The sequence below is a fragment of the Corvus hawaiiensis genome, chromosome 10 (assembly GCF_020740725.1).
Source record: "Corvus hawaiiensis isolate bCorHaw1 chromosome 10, bCorHaw1.pri.cur, whole genome shotgun sequence".
Classification (NCBI taxonomy): Eukaryota; Metazoa; Chordata; class Aves; order Passeriformes; family Corvidae; genus Corvus; species Corvus hawaiiensis.
Window position 1 is genome coordinate 23,432,750 of NC_063222.1, and position 17,554 is coordinate 23,450,303.

Below are 17,554 nucleotides of genomic sequence, written 5' to 3' on the forward strand. Positions count from 1 at the left end.
AAAATTTTTTTTTTCATACCTAGGTTTAGGTAAGCAGTGAAATTGTCTTCAGAGAGACAGCTCTGAAAGCACCACACTATGGTGTCATCATGTGACATCTTAAAACCAAAAATAAGACAGGACTTGGTAGCATTTAAACATAACCCACTGCTTTGATTAAGAACCAGCTTGAATATTTGAAACATCAAGTATCTTCTGAATTAGAGTGAGACAGCAGCTCAAGTATATTATCAGCCAAACATCAAGCAGCTTGCTGCACTAAGACCAAGCACAACTTTTTGGGCTTAGAATTACACATTTTAATATTTACATTTTTTAGTTCTACTAGAACTTTCACTCTCTGTGAAACTAAGCCACTGTAGTACTGCAGTTAGTACTTCTCTGAATTTCTGACCCCGCATAAAATATGGACAAGAGGTGTAATAGTTGGCCACAGATGTTGTCATCACAGTTCTATGGTGGTTAAAGCTGTGTCACAATTGTCATTACATTTTCCTAATTAGTCAGAGCTATTTTTAAAATGTGAAAAAATTGTGCATATAAATTTGTACTTAGGAGGAGGTTATAATTCTCAGGGTAATATGTTTATATCCAGGGAGAAAATGAAATTTTAAATACTTATTAACAGAGAATTTTAAAAATCTAACTGGATTCTAATTCATCACAAATGCTGATTTCTTTCACAAATATAATCTGGGTTTAGAATTTTTTTTTTTTTTTTTTTTTAAGAAACAATCATTTTATGAATGGCCAGAACCATATGCATAGGGCTGCTTTGCTATTTTGGCAGAAGCATGCTTGAGAAGAATTAAATACTGCTGCTTCACAAGAGCTGAAGAGCATCCATCAGGGTCCTACACGATTTCCCCATGTCAAACTCTCCTCATTTTCAAAGATCATTACAAAGGGGCAAGCTCACAAGAGGGGATCATTCTTTGCACTGCTGGTGTCTGAACCATGAAGAGATGCCAAATGAAGACAGACCTGTTGCTCCCCCATTAATAAGAGGTTTAATATTTTCTTGCTTTATCTGCCAGAGCCTTTATACAAAATCTCCAAACTTTTTAACTATGCAGTGTTATACATAATGATTTGAAGAGGCAGCACTGTATTTTTTCCATCTGCAGTGAGCTTTCCAAGCATTCATTAATGCTCACAGCATCTCAGGGTAGTAGTTCAATTTATGGATGGGAAAACAAAATAGATTGAGTGCTGGAATTAATTTTAATGTAAGTGCCAAGAAAAGGAACGAAAGTGCTCCAGTGTTTCTTCCTTGTGGACATGCAGCAGCTGAAGCCTCAGACATGGGGTGCTTCAGAAATCTGACACAGCACAGTTGCTGCATCTCAGCCCCAGCAACTGGGTGGAAAGTAGGGAAAGCAAAGCCACTGCATCCTTCTGGTGAACTGGGTATGATAAAAGGGGAAAAAAAGGGACAAAAAAAAAAAACAGGAGCCAAGAATGATGGAGATGCAAAATGTTGCTAAACAGTCCAAAAGGAAAGCTGTGGCACCCTTTAAATCCGTCTCCACCATTAAGCCTCCAAATGCTACAAAATTTATGTTCGGGTAGTGATCTTGCTCCTCATTATCGCAGCAAACTTATTAAAATACAGAAACTTAAGAGTCAAGTGGGCCTCAGCAACAAGATTCAAAACCATCAAGAGCTGCAAGAGTGCAAAATGATGGATGTGAACAAAGAGCAATGAAATCAGTAAGGTCTGCATGCTCAAAAAATTGTTCTGCTCTTAAATGTTAGATGCAGCATATGTTCCAAAACAACAGAAAAATCTTTTTCTTTAATGGCCTCTTTAAAGGGTATTTGTAGCTCAGTATTGGTCAATCTGTGCTAAGACCTTCACTTGCCAAAAGGTATTTGTCTCTGCGTAGGCTAAAATGTGCCAAACATAGGCTAAAAGTCAATCTACATTTTTATATTTGGAATTGTTTGAGAACAAGCAAATTAAATAGCAGAGAAAAGTGGTGTTAACCATGCATTTCCCATTAATTCATTAAGGACAAAAAAATTGACAAAGTCAGTGTGATTAAATGAAATGCTATTTCTTCATGCTGCATCTTTTGTTGTACATATTAATGCCAATATTAGTGCTGCAATCTCTATGTATTCACACTGAAATTTGAATCAGACCACACATCATTTCTGTTGTGTTTTTGCATTGCCATAAAGCATAGTGCCTGTATATATCTATATATAGTTACTTATGCTTTAACTGAGCCTACCAAAGATGAGAAAAGTTCTCAAATGTTTGATGATTCTCTTTTTAGAAGTGTCTCCAGATGTTTATTTCCCTGAGCATGCTGAATTTATCTTTCTGACCACTCTACTTTCACACAATCTTCCAGTTCTCCCACAATTTACGGCGCTTTCCCATGTTGTGAACACTCAGACTCAGTGCAACTGTGGTAAATCATGTGAAAAGAACTCAGAGTGAAGCCTGAATTCCTTGGAACACAAGAAGTATTTATATTTTCATCACCTTCTTGTGCATTGTCTTGTGCAAGGAATACAAACAACAATTAATAAAACCTCTGAACTCAGCTCATCTATAACTTAGTAACATCTAATTTTCATTTTACTGCAATATAAATTGCTACCTGCGTCTTTCAGTAAAACTTCATCTGCTTTTAATTTTAATTGTCCAATAAATATGTTCAATTGGCACCAGTCCAATTTTTTTCTGCATTTGTGTTTGGTTTGAGGTTTTTTTTTAATAACTTCAAATATGTCTCATCCAGAGGTGATGTTTTATCAAAAATAACAGATAAGCCAATTCTGAACAGCTGTTGAGTAAAATAAAAGGCAGGAGTCAAAAATAAGTACCTGTAAATAAATCCCTACTTCCTCCAGATGAACTTCCACCATAGGGAGTGCTGGAAAATAACTCCACGAACCATTAACAAAATTTCTACGTCAAATTTATTTTTCAAAATTCAGAAAACCCCTGTGCTGTTTTCTGGCAACTGGGATGGAAAGTCTCCCATCCTCTTCAGAGGATCAATTCACTCTCCCTCTTTTCCTTCCTGTGAATAATAAAGTTCCTCTTGGTAGGAAATGGATCAAATCCTAAATAAATAAATAAGAGCATCTGGTATTTATTTATCCCAGTCCTTGGAAATTTTATGCTAATTGCAGTTCTGTTACTAAGGCTCTGGAAAATGTAGTTGGGGTTATATTATTTTACTGGAATTCACAGATAGAAATGCTTTCTTTCCCAGTGTTCCTCCCCCCTGTTTAGTATCTGAAGTTGGTACTCTCACAGTATATGAAGTTAGTAAACTGAATAACAATATAGCTGACCCGTTCCTACTATTATGCTCAATTATTTGCAATTTATCATTACAAAATTCAATATATCATCTTCTCTGGCACCTCTTCTTTCTAGCTTCATTCTCCCTACTTTCAGTCCCCTCATCTTTCCCATCCTCCTCTTCCTACTGTGCAGGTGACCTGAACAGCCCCTTCCTCCACAGAGAAAATATATCTGAACACTTCCCCCAAACCACAGTCAAGGGACTTGTTCACAATGATAAAACTACAGCATTTCATTTTGGAAATATACTTTGAGGTAAACACATACTTAAAAACCTAGAAAGGCTTCAAATAATTTCTTTCTTCTTCCTGACTTTGCAAAAAGTTCTGCAGCCCACAAGACTCAGGCACAAGTATTGCTATTTCCTAGAAAGTTGCAGAAATCAACCTCACATCTGGTATCACAACAACCTGGTCTTTTCCATAACTAAAATTGGTCTCTTGTGAAACTTTAATCCTATTTATGCAAAGCTATAGTCTTAACTGGATATACAGCAGATTTCTGGCAATTACACCTCCCCCCCACGTGGACCTCCACAGACAGATGTTGAACTTAAAGCTTGGACCAACAATACATGGAGCCCAGGAGAAATCTCTCCAGCTGTCAGCAGTAGCAAACTCTTACCCTTGTGCACTGAGAAGCTTTGATATGAGTGAGACAGTCTTCCAACTTGTTACATGAGAAAATGCATGCCCTACGCAAGCCTGCAGTTTTAATCTGGTTTTCTATCTCAGCAAGATGTACACAACCAGGCTTTGTGAGCACTTCTACACATTTCTTAATCAGTTGGTAATTCACTCCAAATTCTCTGAGGAACATGCAAATTTGCAGACAGCAATTGAGAGAACAGGTATGAGGAGCTCTTCAAGACTGAATGCTTCAGTCAACTTCTCTTAAATGAAAAAAAAAAAAAAAAAAGAACAACTGCAACACGTTACTGGGCATGCGAAAGAGAGAAAGCACTCATCAGTGTTTTAACTGGGAAAGGGTTTGACTCTAGTAGACATGAATCTCTGGGAAAGCAGCTTTCATCAGTCCTGGCATTTCTAAACCAACATGAACACCATGTGGAATGGTCACGACTTCAGTGTACTTTACTGAGCTCATCCTGCTGACTGTGATGGGACTGTGGGAGCACAGAAGTAACAGAAATCTGGCCACATATCCCACGTGGTTTCTCTGCACCTCCTGCCCTTGCAGGTGGAACACTCACCACAGCGTGGATCACACAGCCAGCAGGATCTCCAGACTGAAGGGGTATGACTGGGCAGGTGCCCCAGGGTGTCCCACTGCTCCGTAGAGTGGAGGGCTCATCACATGGAAGTCTTTGGCTGAGGCCAGGCTGGTGGTCCAGCATCTCCACAACCATTAAATGAACATTTGACATCCCATACCACTCATGGAACTCGTAAAACCACTACCAAAAGTAGGTAAACACTGTTATGCACACTTCTGTTTCTTTCAGTGAAACTTATTTCTGCCAGGTTTCAAATGCTGTTTTCCTTTATGCATTCATTCTTTTTTCTCAAGAACATCTGCAACTTTTTTAGAAGTTTTATACCCATCTGGAGGCTACAGCCTGGAACAGAGCAACAAAGGCCACAAGTCCACTACATACACTGACTACTGTACCACTGCCAATCTCAGATTACTCCCATTTCTGGTGCTCTCCATCAGAAATAATCAGGATATTGGTAGCTCCTCACAACTGAAAAGCACTATGAGATTTCAAGTAAAAATTGAAGTGGGATCAAACTGTGCCATTAGTAACTGCATGGACTTGGGTACAATAAATGGATTTCTTCGGAAGACCCCAGTTTTTCATCGCAAAATTACAGCCTCTCATCCTATGGATTAAAGTACAAGAGTTCTGTAAATACTGTTTATCATCTGAAAAAAAAAAACCCAAGGCTAATTTAACAGCAAGAACTAAATAGGAAGTGTATGGCACCTCTACCAGAAATTATGGTTGCAGATTTAATTTGCCATACGCCTTGATCAGCAACAGGCTCCAACCAGTCACGAATCACTGTTGACCCATGAACTCGAGCATTTGCTTACGACTCACTGTTGCTTAAGGAATTATCATTATTACAGTGTATGGGGACAAGCATGCTCAAATAGAAAAGCAAACAGGAAGATAAACAAAGAACTTATTCAAGCAATGACCTGTCATTTCAAGAACTAGATTATGCTCAAATGCACACACGATACAAACGATAATGAACAGTAACAAGGGATGCAGACAACCCGTCTAGTGAGTCACCAATTCAGTTCTCTAAATGTTCCTGATGCTCAGAGGAAAGACATTTTAAAAGCTCAAATGCAAGTCTGCTCTTATTAAGTGGCTGTTCCTTGGCAATGAGGGAATGACAGGGGCTGTACCAATGACACAACAGGAAACACTCCTTGACCCTTTCCAGCTTATGGAGATAAACAGCAAACTTTCTAACCCTGACAAATTAACTTTAAATAAGAAACACTGGTATCAAAGTTACCATCTAAATTGACCAATTGCACGGTCAGAAACTCTTATTGAAAACATCTTTAAGTATAGATTCATGAAAGCTATGAAAATTTTTGCTTGAATAAGGAGAGTAAGATTGAACTCAGCAACTCTGAACTATTTCATGGTAATAAAACACTCAATTCAGAGGGGCTCAGAGAAAGCACTAAAATCTACATACATTTCATGAAATAACTTCTCAGATTTGGTTCCATTAACTTTACTCAAATGCCTACTCAGCAGCCTCAAGAAGTTCAATCTTACCAGACTGAACAAAATAAAACCATGGCAACAATTTCTGACAGACTCAGCATGTCTATATAATGGTATTATGTTCAGCAACTATTGACCCAAACACGTGGTGAACTGAACCAGCACCTGTTCAACCTCTGATTAATGCTTTTGCACAGTGAAGGATTTATGGGCAGCGTTAAACGGGTCTCTAACAGAACACACAGTGAGCTATGCATGTGATATACGTAATTACAGATGTTTTTGCATCACCAGTTGCAGATCATGTTAAAGACAGTGGAAAGAGAACTCAGGCAAATAAAAACCCTGTGGCTTAAAAATTCTGTTAAAACAGCCAAACTTGAGTCCTTTCCTCATAGCACATTTCCCTTCATAAGTAGATCACCCTTATTTCATTCCAGCTTTTTCAGTACAGCTTGACTGTAAATAATGGCTGAAAAAAGATGTGTGCATGAAAGCAGAAGAAAGTGGAAATAAAGCAACAGGAAAGGATGACACGAAAGAGGAGCTGTCCTCACAGCACTGTAGGAACACTGCTCTACTCTGCTGAAGGATTGAACTCCTCAGCTCCTGCCTGAGAAGGTTTAAAAAGCTGATGATAGAATCATCAAGATTACAAAAAATAAAACCAAACTAACTTCATTTGCTTGTCTTTTAATCAAAACATGTAATCAGAAGGCCTAAGTGATGATTACCTCCTGCTTTCAGCCTAAGTGACTGAAGCAGCCTGTTCAGTGGGGTTTCACTCTTTCCAGTGCTAGGGAAGGTGTCCCTTCCCCACACAGGTATGCTCTCACACCACGCTCACTTCCCAGTCACCTGATCTGATTCCAAAGGAGAGAACAGCAGTCATCCACAGCTGAGGCACTCCGTGGGAGTTCAGTAAACATGGGACCCATATCAAGAAAGCCACTTTTCAGTAATGGCACCTTTATTAGCACGAATATGTTCACAACTGTTAATGCAATTAATTATCGGGACCAGGAGATACCCAGCAAAAGACTAAAAATTGCCTTTGCTGGAACACAATTCATTGAGATGATTTATGGACTTCTTTATTGTTAGCGTCACAAGAGCTTTTTCAAAACAAGAGAAATCATTAAATCCCATAAAACACGGGCTATCGCCGCCGTTAGCTGGTAATTGATATCCTTGCTCGTGCCATTTATATCCCTAAATGGAGCTGATAAAACAAAAATTAGTAAAGCGTGCTGACAGAGAGCAGCCTGCAGCATCCCGGAGGGAAGCAGGGGATCCTTCCCTCCTTCCCAGCAGGAATCGCTCCCCCACTGCATCCCACAACCCCGGGGAGCCCCGATATGGCCAAAAACCAGGCTCAGCCCTGGGGAACTGCTGGTGAGGGGGAGGGAACAGGGAGGGGAGTTCATTTGCTTTTAGAGGGAGAACCTGATTATTATATACCACCCCCCGCCCGCCCCGGTTCTCCCTCGGGGAATTTTAACTACTTCTCTCTCCTTTTTAAAGGCAAATCTTTTAAAAAAAAAAGCTTTTGTATTGCAATTTTCTATGGCTTTGGTGGGTTTTTTTTCAGGAATCCTGCTGGATAGAGAAAGTGCAAGGTAAGAAATAATTTTAAACAGAGGATTGTTGGTTTTAAGCAGTCACCGAATAACAGCCAAAACATGTGCACAGTCAAGAAACTCTCAAATCCTGAGCAGCCAGGGAGAAGAAATGTATATTTTAGTGATGGAAAACAGGCAGACGTATTAGAAATGACTCAGAAGGACGGGAGAACAGCACTGAAAATGCAAATAAATCAGCTCAGATTCTATGGAATGAAAAAAATAAAGAAAAGCTGCTGATAACCCTGAGCAAATGCTGCTGCCTCAAAGACAGAAATAGCTCCCTTACCTTATTCCTAATCCTTGTTTGCACCTGCTCTGCAATCATAAATACTTCGAGGTGCTTAACATAGAGCTAAATTGATGGCTGAATTTAAGAATTTCTTCGTTCACCTCATTTACAGTTAAAAGGAGATTTTTTAGGATCGTCCTCCTCAGCATCCATTAGCTTCCCAAAAAATTCGCATTTTCTTGTTAAAAAAAAAAAAAAGGCAAAAAAATACAGTATATCTATGTACAATCGGGCACTGTAATAGATCCAAAAAACCGGGAGCGGGGGAATCTGAGAGGTGTCACTACAAACTTGGCAAGCAAAACGTATCCTCAGCAGGAAGGAGAGAGAGAGAGAGAGAGGAGAAAAAACCCTGCAAATCAAAATTCCCAGGGAGATTTTGAAGGGAAAAAAAAAAAAAAAAAAAAAACCAAACAACAAAAAACCAAAACACAACAACAAAAACCAAAACGCAGGGAGGAAAGACGCGTGAGGAGAGCACAAATGGGACGGCGGGATGTCTCCCAGCCAGCCAGCCATCCATCTATCCATCCATCCGTCAGCCGAGCAGCAGCCGCCCCCCGCGCCGCCGCTGCGGTGGAGCCGCGCTCCGCTCCCCGCGGCACCTGCGCGCTCACACCGCGCCCGTGCGCGCCCCCGCGGGGTCCGGGGGATGCGCGGAGATGCTCGATCCCGCCGTGGCGGCCGCGCAAACTTTGCCCCGCTCTGCCCGCGTTAAGGTGCGGGGGTTCGCGGTCAGTGCCCCGCGCTGCGGGGCGGGTCCGCTTCTGCTCCCACCTCTCCTCCCTCCCCGGGCCCCCGCGGTTCCCAAGGCAGGCCAGGCGCAGGCTGGGTTAGGAAAGATCAGAGAGACGCTGCTGTCTCTGGGCTTTCACCCCTGAGGGCAAGCATTCCCCAGGAACCTGTTCCCAACAGGGCTGCACCTCCCATGCCCACACCCCTCACCCCAACCTGTCCCAAGGGCACCCAAAAGGCTATAGGTGCGGGCACATCATCTCCCAGCTCTCACTTCCCCCTCTCTCTTTTTTGCCTCCTGACCTGGTACAGATTTCATCTGAAACTTTCCAAGAGCTTTAATTATTCTATTAATGGGCAGCCATAAATACTCCAGAGCAGCATTTCATTAGGCAAACAGCAATATACAGTCCAGGGATGTAAACAGAGGCACCGGGGCTAGAGAGGGAGCAAGTTACACACTGAAGGCATAGCAAGAGCTAAACCCGAATTGGTCAGTCTTGTTTTTCAGGGCTGTTCTAGGGAAGTTATTCTATGATTTTTTAATTTTTTTTTTTTTTTTTAATTTAAAAACAAGTTCCCTGGGAACAACTTGTGTCATGTATGGTTGAATTTGATCACTGGGTTACTAGAGCAAGTGCCAATTTACAGCACCATTACAAGTCTCTCCTGCGAGTCCTTTACAAGCCTGCAGTCAGGCTAGGGAGGGAAAACAACATTAAAAGTTCACAAGCATCTTAACTACTAGTGGTTTATAGCCATTTCATTTGCATTTTTCAGCAAATGAAAAGCAAGTGTTTGGAGGTTTTTTCTCCTTGACAAGTTGGCAATCACAAAATGGTGCCCTGAGTGATGGAGACAAAATATCGGTCCATCCAACTAGGGCAGGAAAAGACCAAGGGAAACAGACCTCCTGGCTCACTTGGGTGATCACAAATGGGATTTATAACTTGCTTTATCCCTCACAGGGTGCGTGGAAGAGGTTATCAGGGATGTGCAAGAAGACAGATGTGGAAGAACTTCAAGGGGAAGCATGAGATTCAAGATAAGTCTTAAGTGAGGAGGCAGAGGTGAGGAGAGGGGGGGCAAGAGGTGCAGTGAGGTCTTCCTAGGCAAAGTGGAAGGGTAGGAAGAAACAAAGGCAAAGGGTAAACTCTTTAGGGCTTCCGCAACTGGAAAATATGTCCTTGAGAAGGACTATATCACACACTATTTTCCAGTGAGGCAATCAAAATCACCGCCCAGCAACTGCGTATGGTTGAATTTTGAGGGCTGAAGGTGAAGGGCATTAAGCTCTCTTAACACCTTTTCCTCCAACAAAAGAAGAAAAAAGCCTCTAAAAATCAAGGATTAATTTAAGGCTGAATCCAGGAAAGATTCTTCCCAATTCTTGTATGAGACACACATGTTTACAAGTAAAAGCCAAATACCACTCCTGAGAAATTGGTGCAAGTGGAAGCACAGTTTTATTCCTTAATGGCCATGTTGGATGCAGAGCCATCTGGAAAGCCTGTAGAGATTCCAAAGGCAGCACCTGTTTGTCAAACATGATGCAGTTTTGAAGTCCTCAGGTAGTGTGACTAACAGGGTTCCAACCCAGAATGCTCTTCCCAAAGTCCAGTGCATGAAAATATTTGGTTTGTTTCTGGTTTTGAATTAAACAAGACCTTGATTTATCCTCTGGAGCAACATTTGTGACTTTGGAATATGCATTCTCATCTTGAGCTGCTGTTGAATGGCTATGACAGCAAGGGCAGATGCTCCCATCTGCTGTGTGGGCACTGGGTGGAGCAGAACAAGCCCCAAAAATGGATTGGCAGATGCAGCACCTCTATTGCACCTCTGAGGGTCTCTTGGAAAGGCAGCCCCCTCCCCACATGTGCACCACAAACATAGGTGGGCACTTTTCTCCACACGCTCAGGTGGAGCCACGGATGTTGTGAGGAGAGAGGAGCTACAGAGAGAAAGGCCAGAGCTGGGAGCAGCTGTTCCATACAGCATGGTACCTTCTGCAGCATGGGATTTTCAGCTGGGAATCTGTGCAGTTGTTTTAGCTTGGGAAAATGGGCCATCAGCCCTTCAGTCCCAACACTGGCAGCAGGAGAGGGCCTGCACTGGGGCAGACACAAAGGGAACAGGAAGGCAGGTGCAGGGGAGAGCTCTGTGTGTCGGGAAGGTAAGTCAGACATTTCTGAAGCGATCGTTAATTTGGCATTCCCATCTTGAGAAGCAGATTTAACCTTCTGGCCAATAAATTATCTACATAATCCCCACCATTGCAATGCCTGAATTCCTTTAGAGCTTTAAACTGGGCATCCAGATGGATCAGGTTCACAAAGTCTCCGTGTAAGGCTGGTGGCTTCAGGCTCGCTCAAGTTCTGCTACGGGTGGAAATTCGAATGTAACACGGCCTCACATATCAGTTCTACCTTTCAGAATGAGGGTGATTTGTCAGGATTAGCCTCAGGGGTATTTCTAATACCTTCCCTTTACTTGCAGTGATTAAACAGGATTGAAAACATATTCCAGTCTCTTCTAACTCCTACATCTTTTGCTGGGGATTTATATGGAAGGGAAGATGCTGTAAGGCAGCAAGTACCTAATATATCTCCCAAGGACAACATAAAGTCACTTTATTAATACAAGTTTACCCTTCCCCAGCTTGTAATAGTAGTTCTTTGTTACCACGTGGATCTTGCCACATTAACACTCAACCAGAACCACTCCACCAAAATTTATGAAGAATAATGGAAAATAATTCTATGGTTTACTGACCAAAAGTAAAAAGAGAAGACTTCCATGCTTAATGCAATCATCTCTGCTTCTGTGAGACAGAAGAAATGAAGGTGCCCTAAACATGACAAACAGAAAATGATATGTACAAAAATAGGGGAAGAGAACTGCATAATAAAGCTGTCTTTTGTGACTGTCCAAGGGAGACTGAAAAGGCTGAAAATGAATTGCAGAAAGGATGACTTTGAAAAGAAATTGTCAGCTTGCTTAGCTCCCAAATTCACATCCTCATCCACAACCTTTAGACAGAAAGCAAAATGCAGATGGCCCAGGAGTTTTGAGGCAGAGGATAAGACCTTTATGCTTTCTTTTTGGATTAATTTCTTACTCACTACATTACTGTAGCTTGAAGTTTCATCACAGCAGGAGTTACATCAATAAGAGATATATAATTATGCATATCAAATATCAATAAGCTATTGGCAAATACATTAAAGGGAGTGCAACTTCATATTTTGTGAAAATGGTTTGATTTTCAAGGGTGCTGGGCAGCTGAAGGCCTCCTGACAGTAAATTATGGAAAAGTGAGGGACAACTTATCTCAGAAACAATGCCCAACTGTTTCTTGAAGTGCTTAAACTTCAGCTTTCATTTTCCCTTTTCTTCTTTTGACTATAAACATTTATTTCCCCTTCTTTGAATAATGCATACTAATCTCTAAAACAAATCTTATCATGATTCTGGTAGAAGCAGATGTGATTCCCAAGACATTCTACGTTTTTTTCCCTTGAATGGAATCAAAAATCCATCTAGAGTATTAGAATGGATGAAATATTGAGGTGTTAAAATTTCAAGAAATTTAAACATTTATATATTACTAGTGCAGAAAATTTAAAATATTATTTGAATCATTTTAATCAATTCTGAGATTATTTTTAATATCAAAGCAGATATTGTCAAGAGTTAAATTAACCTCTTGAGCAACCCTACAGAGAACTTCAAATAGCCATTGAAATATTGTTCTACAAATATAATGGAATAATTTGGACATACTATAAAAAGTATGTATACTATAAAAAATATTCCTATATTTAGTGACCACAGTTTTAACAGTGTGAGAACATTTTCTTCCTTCTGTAGGTATGAAGAGGCCTACAGAATACTAGGAAAATAATAAATGGAAGCATTAAAATAAAGAAATTGCAAATAGTCTAGTGCTGAGATCCTGGTGCTTCCTGAGCTGATTTGTCTTTTTCACCTTAATTCACTGATCTAGCAACTGGTCTTATTTCCCATAGAAGTATTAGGGTTCAAAGCGGACACATTCACATATGAGATATAACACTTTAGACTCATGCAACCCATAATCTTATTAAACAACACTGTTGTCCTTAGGTCAACTGTGTCACAAAGTTAAATTTCCTTATGATATTTTAGGTACAGTAAGAAAAAAAAAGTAAAAGGCTTCTTGTGGGCCTGATTTGCCTCCTATGTAATCAGGACTCTGCAGTCTCACTCTACAGGTTTCAGGCATCGAATCCCGATATCCAGAAACAAACTTCACAGATTTAATATTTTGCCAGCAAGGCAAATAGACACTCCAGGGGATTTTTAAAAGCTGATAGTTTTGACCCAGTTTCCATCATGATTGCAGGCACCTCTGTACCCAGACACAGTTTCCTGAGTAGTCCCAGTCAGCACTAATCATTAACAACCAAAACATCAAAACAAGACCTTAGGGTTTTACTGTTATATTTTAATACATCTAGATTCAGTGAAACAGTTAAATATGTTCTCATCTGACAAATCTCTATGAGCACAGCTTGACACCATGGATGTTCAAGCAGGGGGCGTGGGCCTGTGAGGTGTTGGTGATTTCCCCATCTGGTTCTCATAAAGGACTCGAGTTTGTTAATAAACAAACTTAAATCAAGGCCAAATTTGATCTCACTCAGAATAGATCTTCTTTTGTATCATGATTTTTAAATCACATATCTTAAAACTCAAATTGGCCAGTAACTAAACTTTTTCCCCATCTTCATTAATGATGAAAGAGTTCAGCTGCCCATCAGTGACTATAACATGAAATAAAGGTGTTCCAAAACCATATGAGAACTCATGGATAGAAGACTTTGGTTTCCATCTGCACTTCTTGTCACACATCCAAACTCTATGTAGAATTAAATACATGGGTAAATCATGGACATGTAAGTAAATCTCAATCAGTTATTACCCCAAATACAGTTTTGGTGTAACTTCTAGGAAGGTTGTTTTTGAGGACTCAAAGTTATATCTAATTGTCATTACTGAAATATCTTAATACTCTCCTGGAACAAAGCAGTGCTATTACTTAAAATAGAAAAAAACAAACAATGAAGGTGACCCTAAAATTTCAATCACCATGATAGGAAAGGGATGAAGCCACAGTAATTATGCAACCAGTTTCAAAGACCACCAGTAGGGCCTGTGTGTAGCACAAAACAGAGCACTCCAAACCAAAGCATGAAATAGCTACCAGAGTTGAAAATTTTATACAACATTCTTTGGTCTTTTCCCACTTTCTCAAACATTTTTGGTTGTCAAAAGTCTGATTTCCATATCTGAGACTACGAGGTCTACCGGATGTAAAGGAGTCGTGATTATCCTTAAAGTGCATCTGACATCACTATTAATGCTTTAAACTTGCTACCAGTGCATTTTTGCAGTTTCATCCTTTTAGCAGAACTGACACATATAAAAGCTTTGAAAACTCCAAGTATTAATCTCCAAAAGCATATGTGTAGTGATTACTTAACCAATAGGATGTTTTTTTCAGTTCCTCTACAAGTTGGCTCAGCAACAGTACAATATTAATAATGCTTGAGCTTATACTTTTACAACCTGTTCTCCATTTCTCCCATCTGTCGATAGACTAAAATTACGTTTACAGAATCACTCATTTTCTAACCTTTTCTTAATTCGTCCAAGACAGCTCATAGCCATTTTTTTTCCCCCTACAGTGACTACAAAACCCCAAAGCTTGAGGCTCAGCTCAGTTTTCAGAGCTATTGATATGATTGTGAAGTAGCTCCATCGATTTGAAAAGCATTATTTTGGTTTCATCCTGTAATGAATGAGAGAAATATTTTCCTCTCATTCTATTCCAATTAAATAAATATTCCAATTAAATAAATACCTTCAGTTTAGTCCCTTATCTTTCTCACCAAACTACAGCTTGAGGCAACTCTGGGGTCTGTTAGAACATTAATAGGTATACGTACATAACAACTGGCAGTATTTGATGGGGAAAAGCACAACCAGTGGAGACCTGCATTGCAAACCTGAATCCTCTGGGTTTCCCAAATGGGAGAACAAGAAATAATTACAGTGCTGGGTACTATACACTAATTTTGCATAATCAGCCATTTTCAATCAGTTTCAGTGCCATATTGCCCTCCCAGACACAAGAGTCTCCGAGGCCCCAGACACAAAGCTTTGCACAGAAATCAGTCTAAGGTTACTATTTTACACCTTGATATATTTGGGTAGTCAGAACCAGAGGAATGGAGAAGTCCATCCTCCTCGAGACCCTGGACCCTGCATGCAGCAGGGGGACATTTTCGTATAAGAATTAAATCTTCACAAACAGCTCTTGGAGTTACAACTTAGGCCACTGCTTTCACTCCCATTCAATAGACTTTCCAGCATAAACAGTGGTTTAAAATCTGTTCAAGGACCTCAAGATTTGGCCCCAAATCAATGTGTACACAGCTGACTTAATTTATGACTATGGTTTTATGCCAGATTTAGTGTCAACAGCCTAACGGTGCAGTGGATTTCGTTTATAGGATTTATTAATTTTTATCTAATGAACAATTTCACAAGGCAATTTAGATGATTGCAAGTGTGAAATGTTTGCAATGAGGACCAGATCTTGCCAGCCTTGCTTGCCTGTAGTGCCACTTACATCTAAAGTAATTGAAAACAATTGTACATGGAAAACACCACAACAAACAAGTTCAAAAACAGTCTCCATGAGCAATGGAAGCAGAGTGGGTATTTCAGTCAGTCCTGAGCCATGTGTTGCCTCCATACAGGCAAGTGGAGCTGAACTGACTGGATAGATGGATTTACAGGAACAAGAATGGCACATTGATGTGAGGATCACACCTTTGGGTAAGAGCTGCCAACGTGTTAATTTGGCCTTGACAGATTGTCCCTGTGACAAACTCCTCACTGATCACAGTAGGAACAAAATGAGGTCAAAGTTAGACATCCTAAAATCTCACCTTGTCCCTTCAAAAAATTTGAAAATTAACGCAAGAGAACATCTCTTTAGTTATGTACCATAATGAACCAAACAGTGGATTATTTACCAAAAAGATCATCTGCTGAGTAATGTTTTTTGGGGGTTTTTTTTAATATTTGATAGTAGGATGCTGCTTTCTCCTTCTGATCTTGGAATTATACTACAAAGCTGCCCATTTATAATTAATTACATTTTTGAGATATTTTTTGCTTAGGTGGCTGGAATCTTCCCAGCACCAGTGCCCAAAAACAATTACCAGCATCCTGTTCAGTTTTCTTCCAACTCTCCTTCACCCTCCACCCAGCAGTAATTGTATTTCTTCTCTGTGTTTCAGAAAACAGAGATTGTTTGCCATAAAATTAACTTGATGTGATTCAAAAGGAAATGCAAAGCATTTTATAAGGAGTCAGAGGGAGCAAGCTGCAACTGTGAGCAGAAGACAGGGAAGACTTGTGTTTTCAGCCAGGGGAAGCTTCATCACAAATTAAGTTTTGTTTTCTTTACTTGCTGCAGCACAATGACAGCTTTGACAGACATATGGGTTGTTTAGAATCATAAAGGCTTTTTAATTTAAAGTGCTTCAGGAATATATCTAGCTGCAGTATATGACGTAGGCAATTTTTATTTAGCTGTATTCTGCTAAATGTAGTTTTTAATTGAAACACCTTTCAGCCCAGACATGGGAAAATCTGTTTCACTCTCCTGCACTGCTGAGCTGCTCTTGCAGCAGGGTCCTACCTAGGCCATGCATTCAAACACCACACGTATTATTCTCATTTCTTTTTATGGGAACTGGAAGGTACTTGAAGCTGTCACATCCCTGAGCAGACAACCAAAACCACAAGGTCTTTATGTCACTCGAGCTTTCTTTCAAAAAGAAAGAATGGATAAGGCCACTCTGAGCTGTTGGTTTTCAGGTTTTGTCTTGTTGCAAGGGTGTGGTTTCAGGTCAGTTATGATGCTGTAAGGTTGTCCTTTAAAATGTCATATTTTTTCACCATGGAGCTGGTGATTGCACTTGTTACCCACATTACATCATTCGCTTAGTTTAAAAATGTATTGTTTTGGCTCTTTGCTTTTTTTAAATGTCAGCTCTGTATGCTTTGAGACAGGACCTGATTTCAATTACATGGTATAAGACCCAGAATAAAGCCATTGGCTTAAGTAGAATCCTACTGCATGACACAAACGTGGCTGAGATGAGGCTGTGACTGATTGTGGGGTTCTTCAAACCAAATGGTGCTTTCTGGCTCCTGCATTAGTCCCTGCCAGTTAAGATGTTGCAGCTCCAAACTATTAGTTTAGGATGCCAAAACCACCTCATGCTGCAAATAAGAGATGGAAAACACGAGGCCTGTAAAGAGCTAAGAGCTGCTAACTAAACCAGAACAGAGCTTGGGTTTTCTTTGCCCAAGCCTTACTGCTTCTACCAGTAGGATACAACACACTCAAATGAAGCAATTCCCAAAGACAACCAAATGTCCAGAGAAAATCTCAAGGTAGAAAGGAGTCTGTGTTTCCCACAGACTTGGGCACTGGTTTCTCCTGTTCTGAGACGTTCAGTCTTACAGACTAAGCACTGGCCCACCTTCTACCAATCCTTCATATCCACCTCTCATCATCAACCCTGTGACTGCACCCTTGCAGCCACAGTTTAATTACAGCTGTAGTAAATAATGAGCCCAACCTTCCTAACTAACAATTCCTTATTACCATGTTGAGTGGCAGGTCTTGTAAGATATCCTGGCACTGTTAGTGCTCAAAGAGTTTTTACACCCTCACCATTAACAGCTTTGATTTAAGAGCCTACACAGTACATCCTCTAAAGGGTCAA

General features: G+C 40.3%; 1 protein-coding gene across 2 annotated transcripts in view; it reads right to left on the minus strand.

The window, feature by feature from the left end:
• NLGN1 (neuroligin 1) overlaps positions 1 to 17,554 on the minus strand; it is a 428,576-nt gene that overhangs the window by 371,540 nt on the left and 39,482 nt on the right. The window contains exon 1 of one of the 2 annotated variants that reach the window (XM_048314466.1): positions 7,962 to 8,476. The exons of the other annotated variant lie outside the window; for it this stretch is intronic. The gene's annotated coding sequence lies outside the window, so the exon portion shown is untranslated. Of the gene's footprint in view, positions 1 to 7,961; positions 8,477 to 17,554 lie in introns of those variants that run through there. 2 annotated transcript variants of the gene reach the window in all.